The following is a 17,733-nucleotide window of genomic DNA, read 5'->3' on the forward strand; positions in this document are numbered from 1 at the left end:
ATAGTTAAATGGATAGACGGATGGATAACGGGACAGATTGATAGATAGATAAGGGAATAGATAAATAGACAGACGAGTGTGTAGATGGATTAATGGACGTGTGGATAGACTAAAAGATTGATAGATGGACAAATAGGTGATTATATGGGTGGCGAAATGTGTTGATGGAAGGATAAATGGAAAGATTCTTTATTAGATGGATAGATATAAAATTGAACAGATAGATTGATAAATAGTTTGGCAGATAGATTGATTAATAGGTCGAGATTGATAGATAGACCGAGATAGAAGGACTGATAGATGGATATATTGCTAGATGGATTGATAGGAGTAGATGGATAAATGGATGGATTGGTAGCTGGTGGAGTAGTTTGAAAGATGTATAGATGAATGGATATATATATATATATATATATATATATATATATATATATATATATATATATATATATATATATATATATATATATATATATATATATATATATATATATTAGTATATTTTGGTAGCAGTCTTTCCTGTAGACATATATTATTAAATATGACCGAAAAAGTAAGATTAATAATTCTAACACGAATTTTCTCAATCTTTCGTACATTTCGCTTCACTGTTGGAGGTAAATCAAAAATCACTTCTCCAAAATTCATTTTTATTTCTAGTCTGACGCGACACGGGCGCGTTTCGTAAAACTTATTACATTTTCAAAGACTTCACAAATACACAACTGATTAGAACTTACGTATTCTCTGATTTTATATCTACATTTGAGTGAGGTGGGAAGGGTGATGTGGCATTAACACAAGACAGAACAAGGGGGGATATTAATAGGGTATTAAAAGTATCAACACAAGACAGAACAGAAACAATGGGTATTGAATAGAAGTGTTTGTAGAAAGCCTATTGGTCCATATTTCTTGATGCTTCTATATTGGAGCGGAGTCTTGAGGTGGGTAGAATATAGTTGTGCAATAATTGGCTGTTGATTGCTTGTGTTGACTTCTTGATGTGTAGTGCCTCGCAAACGTCAAGCCGCCTGCTATCGCTGTATCTATCGATGATTTCTGTGTTGTTTACTAGGATTTCTCTGGCGATGGTTTGGTTATGGGAAGAGATTATATGTTCCTTAATGGAGCCCTGTTGCTTATGCATCGTTAAACGCCTAGAAAGAGATGTTGTTGTCTTGCCTATATACTGGGTTTTTTGGAGCTTACAGTCCCCAAGTGGGCATTTGAAGGCATAGACGACGTTAGTCTCTTTTAAAGCGTTCTGTTTTGTGTCTGGAGAGTTTCTCATGAGTAGGCTGGCCGTTTTTCTGGTTTTATAGTAAATCGTCAGTTGTATCCTCTGATTTTTGTCTGTAGGGATAACGTTTCTATTAACAATATCTTTCAGGACCCTTTCCTCCGTTTTATGAGCTGTGGAAAAGAAGTTCCTGTAAAATAGTCTAATAGGGGGTATAGGTGTTGTGTTAGTTGTCTCTTCAGAGGTTGCATGGCTTTTCACTTTCCTTCTTATGATGTCTTCGATGAAACCATTGGAGAAGCCGTTATTGACTAGGACCTGCCTTACCCTACAGAGTTCTTCGTCGACTTGCTTCCATTCTGAGCTGTGGCTGAGAGCACGGTCGACGTATGCGTTAACAACACTCCTCTTGTACCTGTCAGGGCAGTCGCTGTTGGCATTTAGGCACATTCCTATGTTTGTTTCCTTAGTGTAGACTGCAGTGTGGAAACCTCCGCCCTTTTCCATGACTGTTACATCTAGAAAAGGCAGCTTCCCATCCTTTTCCGTCTCGTAAGTGAAACGCAGCACGGAACTCTGCTCAAATGCCTCCTTCAGCTCCTGCAGATGTCTGACATCAGGTACCTGTGTAAAAATGTCGTCAACATACCTGCAGTATATGGCCGGTTTCAAGTTCATGTCGACTAAGACTTTTTGCTCGATGGTACCCATGTAGAAGTTTGCAAACAGGACACCTAGGGGAGAACCCATGGCGACCCCATCTACTTGCTTATACATGTGCCCATCCGGGCTCAAGAAGGGTGCCTCTTTAGTACAAGCTTGGAGTAGTTTCCTCAGAATACTTTCTGGCATGTCAAGAGGAGTACAGGTTGGATCACGATACACTCTGTCGGCTATCATTCCGATTGTCTCGTCCACAGGTACGTTGGTAAACAGCGATTCTACGTCCAACGAGGCTCTAATCCCTGTGGCCCGTGTGCCCCGCAGTAAGTCCACAAATTCCTTTGGAGACTTCAGGCTGTCTCCAGGCTTCAGGCTTAGTCGACATGAACTTGGTGTTGATCTTTGGGGTATTTAAATACTCCGAAATTACCATCTCTTTTAAGGGTCTGAGCGGGTGGTGGAGAGGGTTAAGGCGTACCTGTTATGCCAGTTGCTGGAAGGCTTCTGTGCTGGCTAGGGTTCGAGTCTCCTGGTGGGAAAGTGTTCTAAAGTTGTATACTTAACTCTCGTGTTTAGGAGAGTTGTGCCTTAAGCAGAGACACTGTGTCTTCCCATATTAACAGGGACTTGATGAAATTAACGTCTAAATGACCCCTCACTTGCTCTGGTGCTCTTGGGAGGTGTTGATCTTTGGGGTATTTAAATACTCCGAAATTACCATCTCTTTTAAGGGTCTGAGCGGGTGGTGGAGAGGGTTAAGGCGTACCTGTTATGCCAGTTGCTGGAAGGCTTCTGTGCTGGCTAGGGTTCGAGTCTCCTGGTGGGAAAGTGTTCTAAAATTGTATACTTAACTCTCGTGTTTAGGAGAGTTGTGCCATATATATATATAACTTGTGACGGTAACGCGTTGGTGTTCGGCTGTTTAAGGCTAGGGGTATGGCCTCGTCACATAGTTATAAAAAAAAATAGAAAAAACTGGAACTTCGTCTGTGGTAAGGTAAGGAGAAGACACACAAAACACAAGTAAACTTTAACAATGAAATTTTAATTACGTTAATTAAATCAAAACATGAATAAAATGCACAAACAAATTCTTATAATAAAATCAATCAAAATAATAAGAATAATTAGATGACACAATGAAAAGTTACGTTAAGACAAAATAACAAGAAGTGCAATATACAAGTAAATGGGAGGTGCTGGAATATTGGCTTTAAGCCACCACTTCTCTCAGTACACGCTAGCGTCTAGCTGGGAGGAGTGGTGACAACGAGAGCACTGAACATTCTGAGGTAGGAGGTTGGGGCGACCCCAGACATCAAGTAGTATGGGGGGGCGAGTGCAGGTGCAGCCAGACCGGCGACCAATCAGCGGAGCCGGTAGCGATCAACATGTAGTTTGGTGGTTTGAGTCCGAACAGGTGGCTGGCTGCATACGTTTGCTCACCCTGGCAAGCCTTGCTGGTGTTGTTGTTTCTGTTGGACATGTCTTCCATAGTCGTTTTATATAACCACAACGACGTAATTGTGGAGGGAAGAGCAGGCTCAATCTCTTGAAGGAGATTATCGTCACAACTCTCCCCCGAAGCCTGCGGTTCTGGAAGAAGTACGTCGTTATGTGGTGGAGTAATGGATGGAGTCGCTTCTACTTCATAAACTCTGGAGAGATCATGGGCTAAGATGTTGTCAGACTCTTGGTATAGCGTGTCTCCAGGTTGAATTTCTGCAGGTAGCAAGCCCATAGTAGAAGACGTTGAGATGAGAAGTGGGCGTGCTGCAGGAGGTGTAGGGTGGTGTGGTCCGTGTTGATGGTGGACCGAGCACTTTTCAGGTGTGGAGTGAAGTGCTGAAGCTTCAGGATGAGGAAGAGTAGCTCCTTGCCAATTGTTCCGTAGATCCTTGTAGCAGTAGTCGCTGACAGGTGTATTCTTCTCGCCTCGTTGCTGCATCACGACACCACCAACGTCGGTACCATTGGCGTCGACATGGAGGATGAAGGGCTTATCTGACGAGGTGAGAGTGGAATTAGAAGAGGGCAAAGGAGCACGATTATTATCCTGAAAGCATTTGGGAAGATCATTAAGGATTTCAAAATTAGAAAGCGCTGACTCCTTGTCAGTGCTTTCGGGAGGAGAAGCTGGGAAGGTCTCACTGTGGATGTAGGGTTCTGTGAATGTGGAATAGTTAGTCAAGACAGTGGGAGGAGTACCATTATATTGCTTCAGGAGGTTGACGTGGCACAGCTGGGTCTTCCGCCGCCTATCTGGAGTCTCTATGACGTAAGTGTTGTTGCCTCTGCACTCTTTGACGCAGTAGGGTCCTGAAAATCTGTTTTGTAAAGGTGAACCTGGGATAGGGAAATAGGCAAGGACGAAGTCTCCCGGCTTGAATTTTCTTACTTTGCTGGTCTGGTCGTAATGAGTCTTCATTCTCACCTGGGCTTTCAATAGATTATCATGGGCAAAGCGGTGGACTCTCTCTAGAATGTGTTGAAGGTTTTGAAGAAACTGGGGCACATTCTGATGCTCACTGAAGGTGGCATCTCTGAGAGAGTCTTTGAAAGCCTTAAGGGGAGTACGGCACTTACGGCCGTAGAGCATCTCATAAGGAGATACTCCTAGGGACTCATTGGGGAGACTTCTGAAAATACACATTATTAGGTCAATCTGCTTATCCCAATCCTTTGAGGTTTCACTACAAAACTTTTTCAAGAGTGCTTTGATGGTCTGATGACTACGTTCAAGAGAACCCTGTGAAGCAGGATGATAGGGGCTGGACAATACCTGTTTGATGTTGAACTCCTCCAGTGTCCTTTTGAAGAGATCACTGGTGAAGTTGGTGCCACAGTCACTTTGAATCTCCCTGGGAAATCCGTATTGAGTGAAGATCTTCAGTAGATGTTTTATAACCGTAGCAGCCGTGATGTTCTTCACTGGAACTGCTATGGGAAATCTGGTGGTAGGACACAGGATGGTTAGGATGTAGGCGTTACCTGAACTGGTCCGAGGTAAAGGACCAACACAGTCTATTATGAGTCTGTGGAAAGGTTCCGCAGGCACCTGTATGGGAATCAGTGGTGCTCTGGGAATGGAGACGTTCGGTTTGCCTGCCATCTGACATGTATGACACTGTTTTACGTACTGTTTGACGTTATTTACCATACCTGGCCAGTAGTAGTCTTGACGAATCCCATGGTAAGTCTTGTTGAAGCCGTAGTGGGAGAATGCTCCGTGGGCCAGGTGTAGAATAGTGGGCCGCAGGCTGGTGGGAATCACAAGTTGTTCGATGTTGGCCCAATCGTACTCCTCCTTCAGTTTACTGGGTCTATATCTGCGGTAGAGCAAGTCGTTCTCTAGGAAGAACCCAGGAATACTGTCGGGTTGAGTCTCAGCCTGGAAAAACAATGGTGTTAAAGTAAGATCTTCCCTCTGCAACTTACGGAACTCCAACTTGGTCAGATGCGGGGGGAGTTTCTGAGGGTCTTGAGGGACAGCGGTAGCAGTAGAGTCAGCTGGCTGTGGACGTGCGGCTTGTGCACGGGTGGTCACGAGAACCGGAGGAGAAACTTCATCACTCTCTTGAACCTCTGCTGGAACATACTCAAGAATAGGGTTTATTGGCACAGAGTTACACACCTGGGGTTTGTCCATGACGATCAGGTTGGTCGGTTGCAGGTCTTCTGCCAAGTCGTTGCCTAGGAGAAGTTGCACTCCAGGCATGGGAAAAGGCTTTTCCCTGACGGCGACTTGGACTTCTCCGTTCACGTAGGGACAATCCAGGTGGACTCTGGCGAGAGGGTATGGAGTGGTAGCAGTGAGGTCAGTGATGAAGACTGTTTCCCCGGTGTAGACAATGTTGGGCACAGCCGACTTCAAGATGATCGATTGTAGAGCCGCTGTGTCCCTCAAGATCTTCAATTTGAAACGTCCCTCCGGATTTGAACCGTTGGCAGAGACAGTTCCAGTATACAGGTGGTTACTGAAAAGAGAAAGATCATTAACATCAACACCAACATTCATCACAGGCTTACCGGACTTAGGAGGAGTTGGTTTGGGTCGTTGTTGGTCAGTGGTTCCCTTGTATTGAGACTTACCACACTTGTCTATGGTATGTCCATAGAGTCTACAATACTTGCAGTACAGTTGTGAACCAGCTTGATCGGGGCTCACCTTCTCGTAACTGTACCACGACTTCTTACTGGAGGATGGTTCGGGTGTCAGCCGGTGGATGAGGCTGTAAGTGTCAGCCGACTTAGCACACTTCAGGTAGTCGGTTTCTTCTTTATCTGCTAAGTAGAGGCGGACAGGAGGTGGCACACGTCTCAAGAATTCTTCAACAAGCATCAGGTTGACGAGTTCTGTAAAAGTAGAGACATGTGCTGCTTCCAGCCATTTCATGAAATACCTCCGTTTCGTGTTAGCAAACTCAAGGAAGGTAGTGGTACTTGCCTTCAGGTGGTCACGGAATTTCCTTCTATAACTTTCTGTGGAAAGTAGGTAGGCGTCCAACACTGCTTGTTTCAGAGTGTAGTAGTCATTCTCAGACGCCAAAGTACTGAGTGTGACTGCAGCTCTACCTGTAAGATGGACTCTGAGAAGTGTGGCCCATTGGTCGACAGGCCAACTGAGTTGATTAGCAAGGGTTTCAAAGGTGGTGAAAAACACATCAACTTCTGCTTCTACAAAGGATGGCATTAACTTACTTGCATGTGATATATTAAAACTGACGGGAAGATTGGCAGTAGCTTGCTGGCGTTGAGTGAAGTGTGAAGTTTCCAAGGCGATTTCGCGTTGACGACACTCTAGAGCCAGAGTCGCTTGTTGCTTGTCATGTTCGCGTTGTATTTCCAACTCGCGTTGTTTTGTTTCAAGCTGTACTCTCTCACGTTCATGGAGCAAGGCGACCTCACGTTCGTGGAGGGCGAGTCCACGTTCGTGTTCTTCTCTCCTCAAAGCAGCCTCGCGTTCTTGTTCTTCCCTCCGTATGGCAGCTGCTTCTCTTTGCTGCTCACGTTCAATCTTGGCCAGCTCTAGTTTAAGTTTCATCGTTGCCAAGTCAGTTTTCTCTGCAATATAGTAAGTTTCATGAGTTTCAGAGTCTATCTTACCTTGCTCTAAATAGTAATCCAGCAACAGGTTGTGTAGGTCATTTTTGTTGGCTTGGTAGGGAACTTCTAGTTGATACTCATGTGCAAGAGTTTGTAATTCAGTCCTCTTGGCACGACTTAAAGTCCCTATTTCACCTGCTGGATTTGCACGGAAAGTTTGGAGACGAAACATGGTGAAATTAGCAAATAAAGGTACACGAATATTCAATAGTGAAATGTCAGAAACAGGACAACGTGGCAACTGGTACCTATCCTGTGTGATCTTTAACAATTAACGTTAAGTGAAAGATATTAAATGATTAAATTAAATCAAGGGCGCAGGAAATCTTGTACCCGGTACTCATGTAAGAGAATAAGGGCAAGAAAATCCTACTAACAAATGAAACAAAGTTTCGAAAACAAATGAAACAGTTAAATGCTTCAAAAGTAAAATTGGTAGTCCAAGGATGTAGGCATACCTTGCCAAGTCTCTATAGGACATAAAGCAAGTTTTTCCTACTGAATTTAATATGATACTTACAGAATTAGCGAACTTTTGTGCTCTGAAAAAATAAGCTAATTCCCTACCGTTGTATGTATCATCATCTCTGACTGACGTGTAGGGGTGCGAGGTGTCAACTGGTGACGAGAACTGCTGCTGAGGTCCCAATTCAGCAACTAAAGTTCGAGCTAGAGGAACTATGGCCCTCTTTGTCCTCCTACAGTCAGATTGCAGAAGATTGGGTACTCTTGACCCGGGGCAGACCACAGTACCAGGGTACCAATATGATGATCTGTCAGAATGAGAAATATTCAAGGGACATAGATGGTAAATACGAGTAATAACAAGGAGGGAGAGATGACCAATTAAGAGTATGACTGCGGCCTACAGTCACCACGTAATCCAAAGTTGTCTCACCTTCACTATATGTTACTCTCGTAATGCACAATACACCGCACCTTATAAAAAATGAAATTGAATGAAAAATAGTAAAGCTACGTTAACAAAGTTAAATACGCTTACCATAAATTACCACTTGGCACCAGTACCTGAGTGAAGCTCCTAGGACAGGCCCCCATATAACTTGTGACGGTAACGCGTTGGTGTTCGGCTGTTTAAGGCTAGGGGTATGGCCTCGTCACATAGTTATAAAAAAAAATAGAAAAAACTGGAACTTCGTCTGTGGTAAGGTAAGGAGAAGACACACAAAACACAAGTAAACTTTAACAATGAAATTTTAATTACGTTAATTAAATCAAAACATGAATAAAATGCACAAACAAATTCTTATAATAAAATCAATCAAAATAATAAGAATAATTAGATGACACAATGAAAAGTTACGTTAAGACAAAATAACAAGAAGTGCAATATACAAGTAAATGGGAGGTGCTGGAATATTGGCTTTAAGCCACCACTTCTCTCAGTACACGCTAGCGTCTAGCTGGGAGGAGTGGTGACAACGAGAGCACTGAACATTCTGAGGTAGGAGGTTGGGGCGACCCCAGACATCAAGTAGTATGGGGGGGCGAGTGCAGGTGCAGCCAGACCGGCGACCAATCAGCGGAGCCGGTAGCGATCAACATGTAGTTTGGTGGTTTGAGTCCGAACAGGTGGCTGGCTGCATACGTTTGCTCACCCTGGCAAGCCTTGCTGGTGTTGTTGTTTCTGTTGGACATGTCTTCCATAGTCGTTTTATATAACCACAACGACGTAATTGTGGAGGGAAGAGCAGGCTCAATCTCTTGAAGGAGATTATCGTCACAATATATATATATATATATATATATATATATATATATATATATATTGTGACGGTAACGCGTTGGTGTTCGGCTGTTAAGGCTAGGGGGTATGGCCTCGTCACATAGTTATAAAAAAAAAATAGAAAAAACTGGAACTTCGTCTGTGGTAAGGTAAGGAGAAGACACACAAAACACAAGTAAACTTTAACAATGAAATTTTAATTACGTTAAATAAATCAAAACATGAAAAAATGGACAAACAAATTCTTATAATAAAATCAATCAATCAAAATAATAAGAATAATTAAATGACACAATGAAAAGTTACGTTAAGACAAAATAACAAGAAGTGCAAATACAAAAATAAAGGGAAGGTGCTGGAATATTGGCTTTAAGCTACCACCTCTCTCAGTATACGCTAACGTCTAGCCGGGAGGAGTGGTAACCGCGGAAGCACAGAATATTCTGAGGTCTGAGGTCGTGGCGACCCTAGACATCAAGTAGTATGGGGGGGTGGAGTGCAGGTGCAGCCAGACCGGCGACCAATCAGCGGAGCCGGTAGCGATCAACAGGTAGTTTGGCGGTTTGAGTCTGAACAGGTGTCTCTGGCTGCATACGTTTTGCTCGCTGGCAAACCTTGCTGGTGTTGTTGTCGTTGTTGGACATTTCTTCCATAGTAGTTTTATATAATTTCAACGACGTAATTGTGGAGGGAAGAGCAGGCTCAATCTCTTGAAGGAGATTATCGTCACAATATATATATATATATATATATATATATATATATATATATATATATATATATATATATATATATATATATATGTCGTACCTAGTAGCCAGAACTCACTTTTTGGCCTACTATTCAAGGCCCGATTTGCCTAATAAGCCAAGTTTTCCTGAATTAATATATTTTCTCAAATTTTTTTCTTATGAAATGATAAATCAACCCATTTCATTATGTATGAGGTCAATTTTTTTTTATTGGAGTTAAAATTAACGTAGATATATGACCGAACCTAACCAACCCTACCTAACCTAACCTAACCTATCTTTATAGGTTAGGTTTGGTTAGGTAGCCGAAAAAGTTAGGTTAGGTTAGGTTAGGTAGGTTAGGTAGTCGAAAAACAATTAATTCATGAAAACTTGGCTTATTAGGCAAATCGGGCCTTGCATAGTAGGCTGAGAAGTGCGTTCTGGCTACTACTATATATATATATATATATATGTCGTACCTAGTAGCCAGAACGCACTTCTCAGCCTATTATGCAAGGCCCGATTTGCCTAGTAAGCCAAGTTTTCATGAATTAATTGTTTTTCGACAACCTAACCTACCTAACCTAACTTAACCTAACTTTTTTGGCTACCTAACCTAACCTAACCTATAAAGATTGGTTACGTTAGGTTAGGTAGGGTTGGTTAGGTTCGGCCATATATCTACGTTAATTTTAACTCCAATAAAATAAAATTGACCTCATACATAATGAAATGGGAAGCTTTATCATTTCATAAGAAAAAAATTAGAGAAAATATATTAATTCAGGAAAACTTGGCTTATTAGGCAAATTGGGCCTTGCATAGTAGGCTGAGAAGTGCGTTCTGGCTACTAGGTACGACATATGTCTATATATATATAAATATATATATATATATATATATATATATATATATATATATATATATATGTATATATAACCAAACCATCGCCAGAGAAATCCTAGTAAACAACACAGAAATCATCGATAGATACAGCGATAGCAGGCGGCTCGACGTTTGCGAGGCACTACACATCAAGAAGTCAACACCAGCAATCAACAGCCAATTATTGCACAACTATATTCTACCCACCTCAAGACTCCGCTCCAATATAGAAGCATCAAGAAATATGGACCAATAGGCTTTCTACAAACACTTCTATTCAATATCCATTGTTTCGTGTTCTGTCTTGTGTTGATACTTTTAATACCCTATTAATATCCTCTAATGCCACATCATCCTTCCCACCTTACTCAAATGTAATGCCACATCACCCTTCCCACCTCACTCAAATGTAGATATAAAATCAGGGAAACGCAAGTTCTAATCAGTTGTGTATTTGTGAAGTCTTTGAAAATGTAATAAGTTTTACGAAACGCGCCCGTGTCGCGTCAGACTAGAAATAAAAATGAATTTTGGAGAAGTGATTTTTGATTTACCTCCAACAGTGAAGCATAATGTACGAAAGATTGAGAAAATTCGTGTTAGAATTATTAATCTTACTTTTTCGGTCATATTTAATAAAATATGTATATATATATATGTATATATATATATATATATATATATATATATGTCGTACCTAATAGCCAGAACGCACTTCTCAGCCTACTATTCAAGGCCCGATTTGCCTAATAAGCCAAGTTTTCATGAATTAATGTTTTTTTCGTCTACCTAACCTACCTAACCTAACCTAACCTAGCTTTTTTTGGCTACCTAACCTAACCTTACCTATAAATATAGGTTAGGTTAGGTTAGGTAGGGTTGGTTAGGTTCGGTCATATATCTACGTTAATTTTAACTCCAATAAAAAAAGATGACCTCATACATAGAGAAAAGGGTTGCTTTATCATTTCATAAGAAAAAAATTATAGTAAATATATTAATTCAGGAAAACTTGGCTTATTAGGCAAATCGGGCCTTGAATAGTAGGCTGAGAAGTGAGTTCTGGCTACTAGGTACGACATATATATATATATCTGTATATATATATATGTGCGAACAAGCCTGAATGGTCCCCAGGACATATGCAACTGAAAACTCACACCCCAGAAGTGACTCGAACCCATATTCCCAGAAGCAACGCAACTGGTATGTACAAGACGCCTTAATCCACTTGACCATCACGACCGGACATAATGAGGTGATAGCCGAGGCTATTTGACCCACCCCACCGCCGGCACTCGGATAGTTATCTTGGGCATAGCATTTTACCAAATCACCTCATTCTTTGGGGCACACGTGAGGAACACAAATGCGAACAAGCCTGAATGGTCCCCAGGACATATGCAACTGAAAACTCACACCCCAGAAGTGACTCGAACCCATACTCCCAGAAGCAACGCAACTGGTATGTACAAGACGCCTTAATCCACTTGACCATCACGACCGGACATAATGAGGTGATAGCCGAGGCTATTTGAACCACCCCACCGCCGGCACTCGGATAGTTATCTTGGGCATATCATTTTACCAAATCACCTCATTCTTTGGGGCACACGTGAGGAACACAAATGCGAACAAGCCTGAATGGTCCCCAGGACATATGCAACTGAAAACTCACACCCCAGAAGTGACTCGAACCCATACTCCCAGAAGCAACGCAACTGGTATGTACAAGACGCCTTAATCCACTTGACCATCACGACCGGACATAATGAGGTGATAGCCGAGGCTATTTGAACCACCCCACCGCCGGCACTCGGATAGTTATCTTGGGCATAGCATTTTACCAAATCACCTCATTCTTTGGGGCACACGTGAGGAACACAAATGCGAACAAGCCTGAATGGTCCCCAGGACATATGCAACTGAAAACTCACACCCCAGAAGTGACTCGAACCCATACTCCCAGAAGCAACGCAACTGGTATGTACAAGACGCCTTAATCCACTTGACCATCACGACCGGACATAATGAGGTGATAGCCGAGGCTATTTGAACCACCCCACCGCCGGCATTCGGATAGTTATCTTGGGCATAGCATTTTACCAAATCACCTCATTCTTTGGGGCACACGTGAGAAACACAAATGCGAACAAGCCTGAATGGTCCCCAGGACATATGCAACTGAAAACTCACACCCCAGAAGTGACTCGAACCCATACTCCCAGAAGCAACGCAACTGGTATGTACAAGACGCCTTAATCCACTTGACCATCACGACCGGACATAATGAGGTGATAGCCGAGGCTATTTGAACCACCCCACCGCCGGCACTCGGATAGTTATCTTGGGCATAGCATTTTACCAAATCACCTCATTCTTTGGGGCACACGTGAGGAACACAAATGCGAACAAGCCTGAATGGTCCCCAGGACATATGCAACTGAAAACTCACACCCCAGAAGTGACTCGAACCCATACTCCCAGAAGCAACGCAACTGGTATGTACAAGACGCCTTAATCCACTTGACCATCACGACCGGACATAATGAGGTGATAGCCGAGGCTATTTGAACCACCCCACCGCCGGCACTCGGATAGTTATGTTGGGCATAGCATTTTACCAAATCACCTCATTCTTTGGGGCACACGTGAGGAACACAAATGCGAACAAGCCTGAATGGTCCCCAGGACATATGCAACTGAAAACTCACACCCCAGAAGTGACTCGAACCCATACTCCCAGAAGCAACGCAACTGGTATGTACAAGACGCCTTAATCCACTTGACCATCACGACCGGACATAATGAGGTGATAGCCGAGGCTATTTGAACCACCCCACCGCCGGCACTCGGATAGTTATCTTGGGCATAGCATTTTACCAAATCACCTCATTCTTTGGGGCACACGTGAGGAACACAAATGCGAACAAGCCTGAATGGTCCCCAGGACATATGCAACTGAAAACTCACACCCCAGAAGTGACTCGAACCCATACTCCCAGAAGCAACGCAACTGGTATGTACAAGACGCCTTAATCCACTTGACCATCACGACCGGACATAATGAGGTGATAGCCGAGGCTATTTGAACCACCCCACCGCCGGCACTCGGATAGTTATCTTGGGCATAGCATTTTACCAAATCACCTCATTCTTTGGGGCACACGTGAGGAACACAAATGCGAACAAGCCTGAATGGTCCCCAGGACATATGCAACTGAAAACTCACACCACAGAAGTGACTCGAACCCATACTCCCAGAAGCAACGCAACTGGTATGTACAAGACGCCTTAATCCACTTGACCATCACGACCGGACATAATGAGGTGATAGCCGAGGCTATTTGAACCACCCCACCGCCGGCACTCGGATAGTTATCTTGGGCATAGCATTTTACCAAATCACCTCATTCTTTGGGGCACACGTGAGGAACACAAATGCGAACAAGCCTGAATGGTCCCCAGGACATATGCAACTGAAAACTCACACCCCAGAAGTGACTCGAACCCATACTCCCAGAAGCAACGCAACTGGTATGTACAAGACGCCTTAATCCACTTGACCATCACGACCGGACATAATGAGGTGATAGCCGAGGCTATTTGAACCACCCCACCGCCGGCACTCGGATAGTTATCTTGGGCATAGCATTTTACCAAATCACCTCATTCTTTGGGGCACACGTGAGGAACACAAATGCGAACAAGCCTGAATGGTCCCCAGGACATATGCAACTGAAAACTCACACCCCAGAAGTGACTCGAACTCATACTCCCAGAAGCAACGCAACTGGTATGTACAAGACGCCTTAATCCACTTGACCATCACGACCGGACATAATGAGGTGATAGCCGAGGCTATTTGAACCACCCCACCGCCGGCACTCGGATAGTTATCTTGGGCATAGCATTTTACCAAATCACCTCATTCTTTGGGGCACACGTGAGGAACACAAATGCGAACAAGCCTGAATGGTCCCCAGGACATATGCAACTGAAAACTCACACCCCAGAAGTGACTCGAACCCATACTCCCAGAAGCAACGCAACTGGTATGTACAAGACGCCTTAATCCACTTGACCATCACGACCGGACATAATGAGGTGATAGCCGAGGCTATTTGAACCACCCCACCGCCGGCACTCGGATAGTTATCTTGGGCATAGCATTTTACCAAATCACCTCATTCTTTGGGGCACACGTGAGGAACACAAATGCGAACAAGCCTGAATGGTCCCCAGGACATATGCAACTGAAAACTCACACCCCAGAAGTGACTCGAACCCATACTCCCAGAAGCAACGCAACTGGTATGTACAAGACGCCTTAATCCACTTGACCATCACGACCGGACATAATGAGGTGATAGCCGAGGCTATTTGAACCACCCCACCGCCGGCACTCGGATAGTTATCTTGGGCATAGCATTTTACCAAATCACCTCATTCTTTGGGGCACACGTGAGGAACACAAATGCGAACAAGCCTGAATGGTCCCCAGGACATATGCAACTGAAAACTCACACCCCAGAAGTGACTCGAACCCATACTCCCAGAAGCAACGCAACTGGTATGTACAAGACGCCTTAATCCACTTGACCATCACGACCGGACATAATGAGGTGATAGCCGAGGCTATTTGAACCACCCCACCGCCGGCACTCGGATAGTTATCTTGGGCATAGCATTTTACCAAATCACCTCATTCTTTGGGGCACACGTGAGGAACACAAATGCGAACAAGCCTGAATGGTCCCCAGGACATATGCAACTGAAAACTCACACCACAGAAGTGACTCGAACCCATACTCCCAGAAGCAACGCAACTGGTATGTACAAGACGCCTTAATCCACTTGACCATCACGACCGGACATAATGAGGTGATAGCCGAGGCTATTTGAACCACCCCACCGCCGGCACTCGGATAGTTATCTTGGGCATAGCATTTTACCAAATCACCTCATTCTTTGGGGCACACGTGAGGAACACAAATGCGAACAAGCCTGAATGGTCCCCAGGACATATGCAACTGAAAACTCACACCCCAGAAGTGACTCGAACCCATACTCCCAGAAGCAACGCAACTAGTATGTACAAGACGCCTTAATCCACTTGACCATCACGACCGGACATAATGAGGTGATAGCCGAGGCTATTTGAACCACCCCACCGCCGGCACTCGGATAGTTATCTTGGGCATAGCATTTTACCAAATCACCTCATTCTTTGGGGCACACGTGAGGAACACAAATGCGAACAAGCCTGAATGGTCCCCAGGACATATGCAACTGAAAACTCACACCCCAGAAGTGACTCGAACCCATACTCCCAGAAGCAACGCAACTGGTATGTACAAGACGCCTTAATCCACTTGACCATCACGACCGGACATAATGAGGTGATAGCCGAGGCTATTTGAACCACCGCCGGCACTCGGATAGTTATCTTGGGCATAGCATTTTACCAAATCACCTCATTCTTTGGGGCACACGTGAGGAACACAAATGCGAACAAGCCTGAATGGTCCCCAGGACATATGCAACTGAAAACTCACACCCCAGAAGTGACTCGAACCCATACTCCCAGAAGCAACACAACTGGTATGTACAAGACGCCTTAATCCACTTGACCATCACGACCGGACATAATGAGGTGATAGCCGAGGCTATTTGAACCACCCCACCGCCGGCACTCGGATAGTTATCTTGGGCATAGCATTTTACCAAATCACCTCATTCTTTGGGGCACACGTGAGGAACACAAATGCGAACAAGCCTGAATGGTCCCCAGGACATATGCAACTGAAAACTCACACCCCAGAAGTGACTCGAACCCATACTCCCAGAAGCAACGCAACTGGTATGTACAAGACGCCTTAATCCACTTGACCATCACGACCGGACATAATGAGGTGATAGCCGAGGCTATTTGAACCACCCCACCACCGGCACTCGGATAGTTATCTTGGGCATAGCATTTTACCAAATCACCTCATTCTTTGGGGCACACGTGAGGAACACAAATGCGAACAAGCCTGAATGGTCCCCAGGACATATGCAACTGAAAACTCACACCCCAGAAGTGACTCGAACCCATACTCCCAGAAGCAACGCAACTGGTATGTACAAGACGCCTTAATCCACTTGACCATCACGACCGGACATAATGTGGTGATAGCCGAGGCTATTTGAACCACCCCACCGCCGGCACTCGGATAGTTATCTTGGGCATAGCATTTTACCAAATCACCTCATTCTTTGGGGCACACGTGAGGAACACAAATGCGAACAAGCCTGAATGGTCCCCAGGACATATGCAACTGAAAACTCACACCCCAGAAGTGACTCGAACCCATACTCCCAGAAGCAACGCAACTGGTATGTACAAGACGCCTTAATCCACTTGACCATCACGACCGGACATAATGAGGTGATAGCCGAGGCTATTTGAACCACCCCACCGCCGGCACTCGGATAGTTATCTTGGGCATAGCATTTTACCAAATCACCTCATTCTTTGCTAAATCTGAGTAGCTAAATCCGAAACAACAACAACAGTGATTTTATTAGTGTAAAAAAGAGAGAGAGAGAGAGAGAGAGAGAGAGAGAGAGAGAGAGAGAGAGAGAGAGAGAGAGAGAGAGAGAGAGAGAGAGAGAGAGAGAGAGAGAGAGAGATTGTCAGGTACAGTTTAATGCTGATAAATGCAAAGTTCTGAGGCTAGGTAATGATATAGTTACAAGATACGAGCTAGATGGTGTTGAGATTGCGAAGTGGGATTGCGAAAGGGATCTGGGAGTTATGATTAGTAAGAATTTAAAACAATAGGATCAATGCATGAATGTTCGTAATAAGGCAAATTGGACACTGGGATTTATTTATCGAAGCGTTAGTAACAAGCGACCTGATGTGGTTCTTCAGCTGTATCTTGCTCTGGTTAGGCCCAATTTAGATTATTCAGTTCAGTTTTGGTCGCTGTCCTATAGAATGGATATAAATTCACTTGAACGTGTCCAGTGTAGGATGACTAAGTTAAAACCCTAAATTAGAAATCTTTCATATGAAGAAAGATTAACAAAGTTTAAATTGCATTAACTGGAAAGGCGTGGTTATAAATAGAAGCTGTCTCGTATGGGCCAATAGGCCTTCTGCAGTTACCTTTGTTCTTATATTAATAAGATACAAGCTAGATGGTGATGAGATTGCCGATTTGATTTGCAAATCTGAGAGATTTGATTAGTAACAGTTTAAAACCTAAGGATCAATGCACGAATGTTCGTAATAAGGCAAATAGGACACTGTGATTTATTACTCGAAGCGTTAGTAAAAGGACATCTGGTGTGGTTCTTCAGGT

Source organism: Procambarus clarkii, chromosome 63 (assembly GCF_040958095.1).
Source record: "Procambarus clarkii isolate CNS0578487 chromosome 63, FALCON_Pclarkii_2.0, whole genome shotgun sequence".
Classification (NCBI taxonomy): Eukaryota; Metazoa; Arthropoda; class Malacostraca; order Decapoda; family Cambaridae; genus Procambarus; species Procambarus clarkii.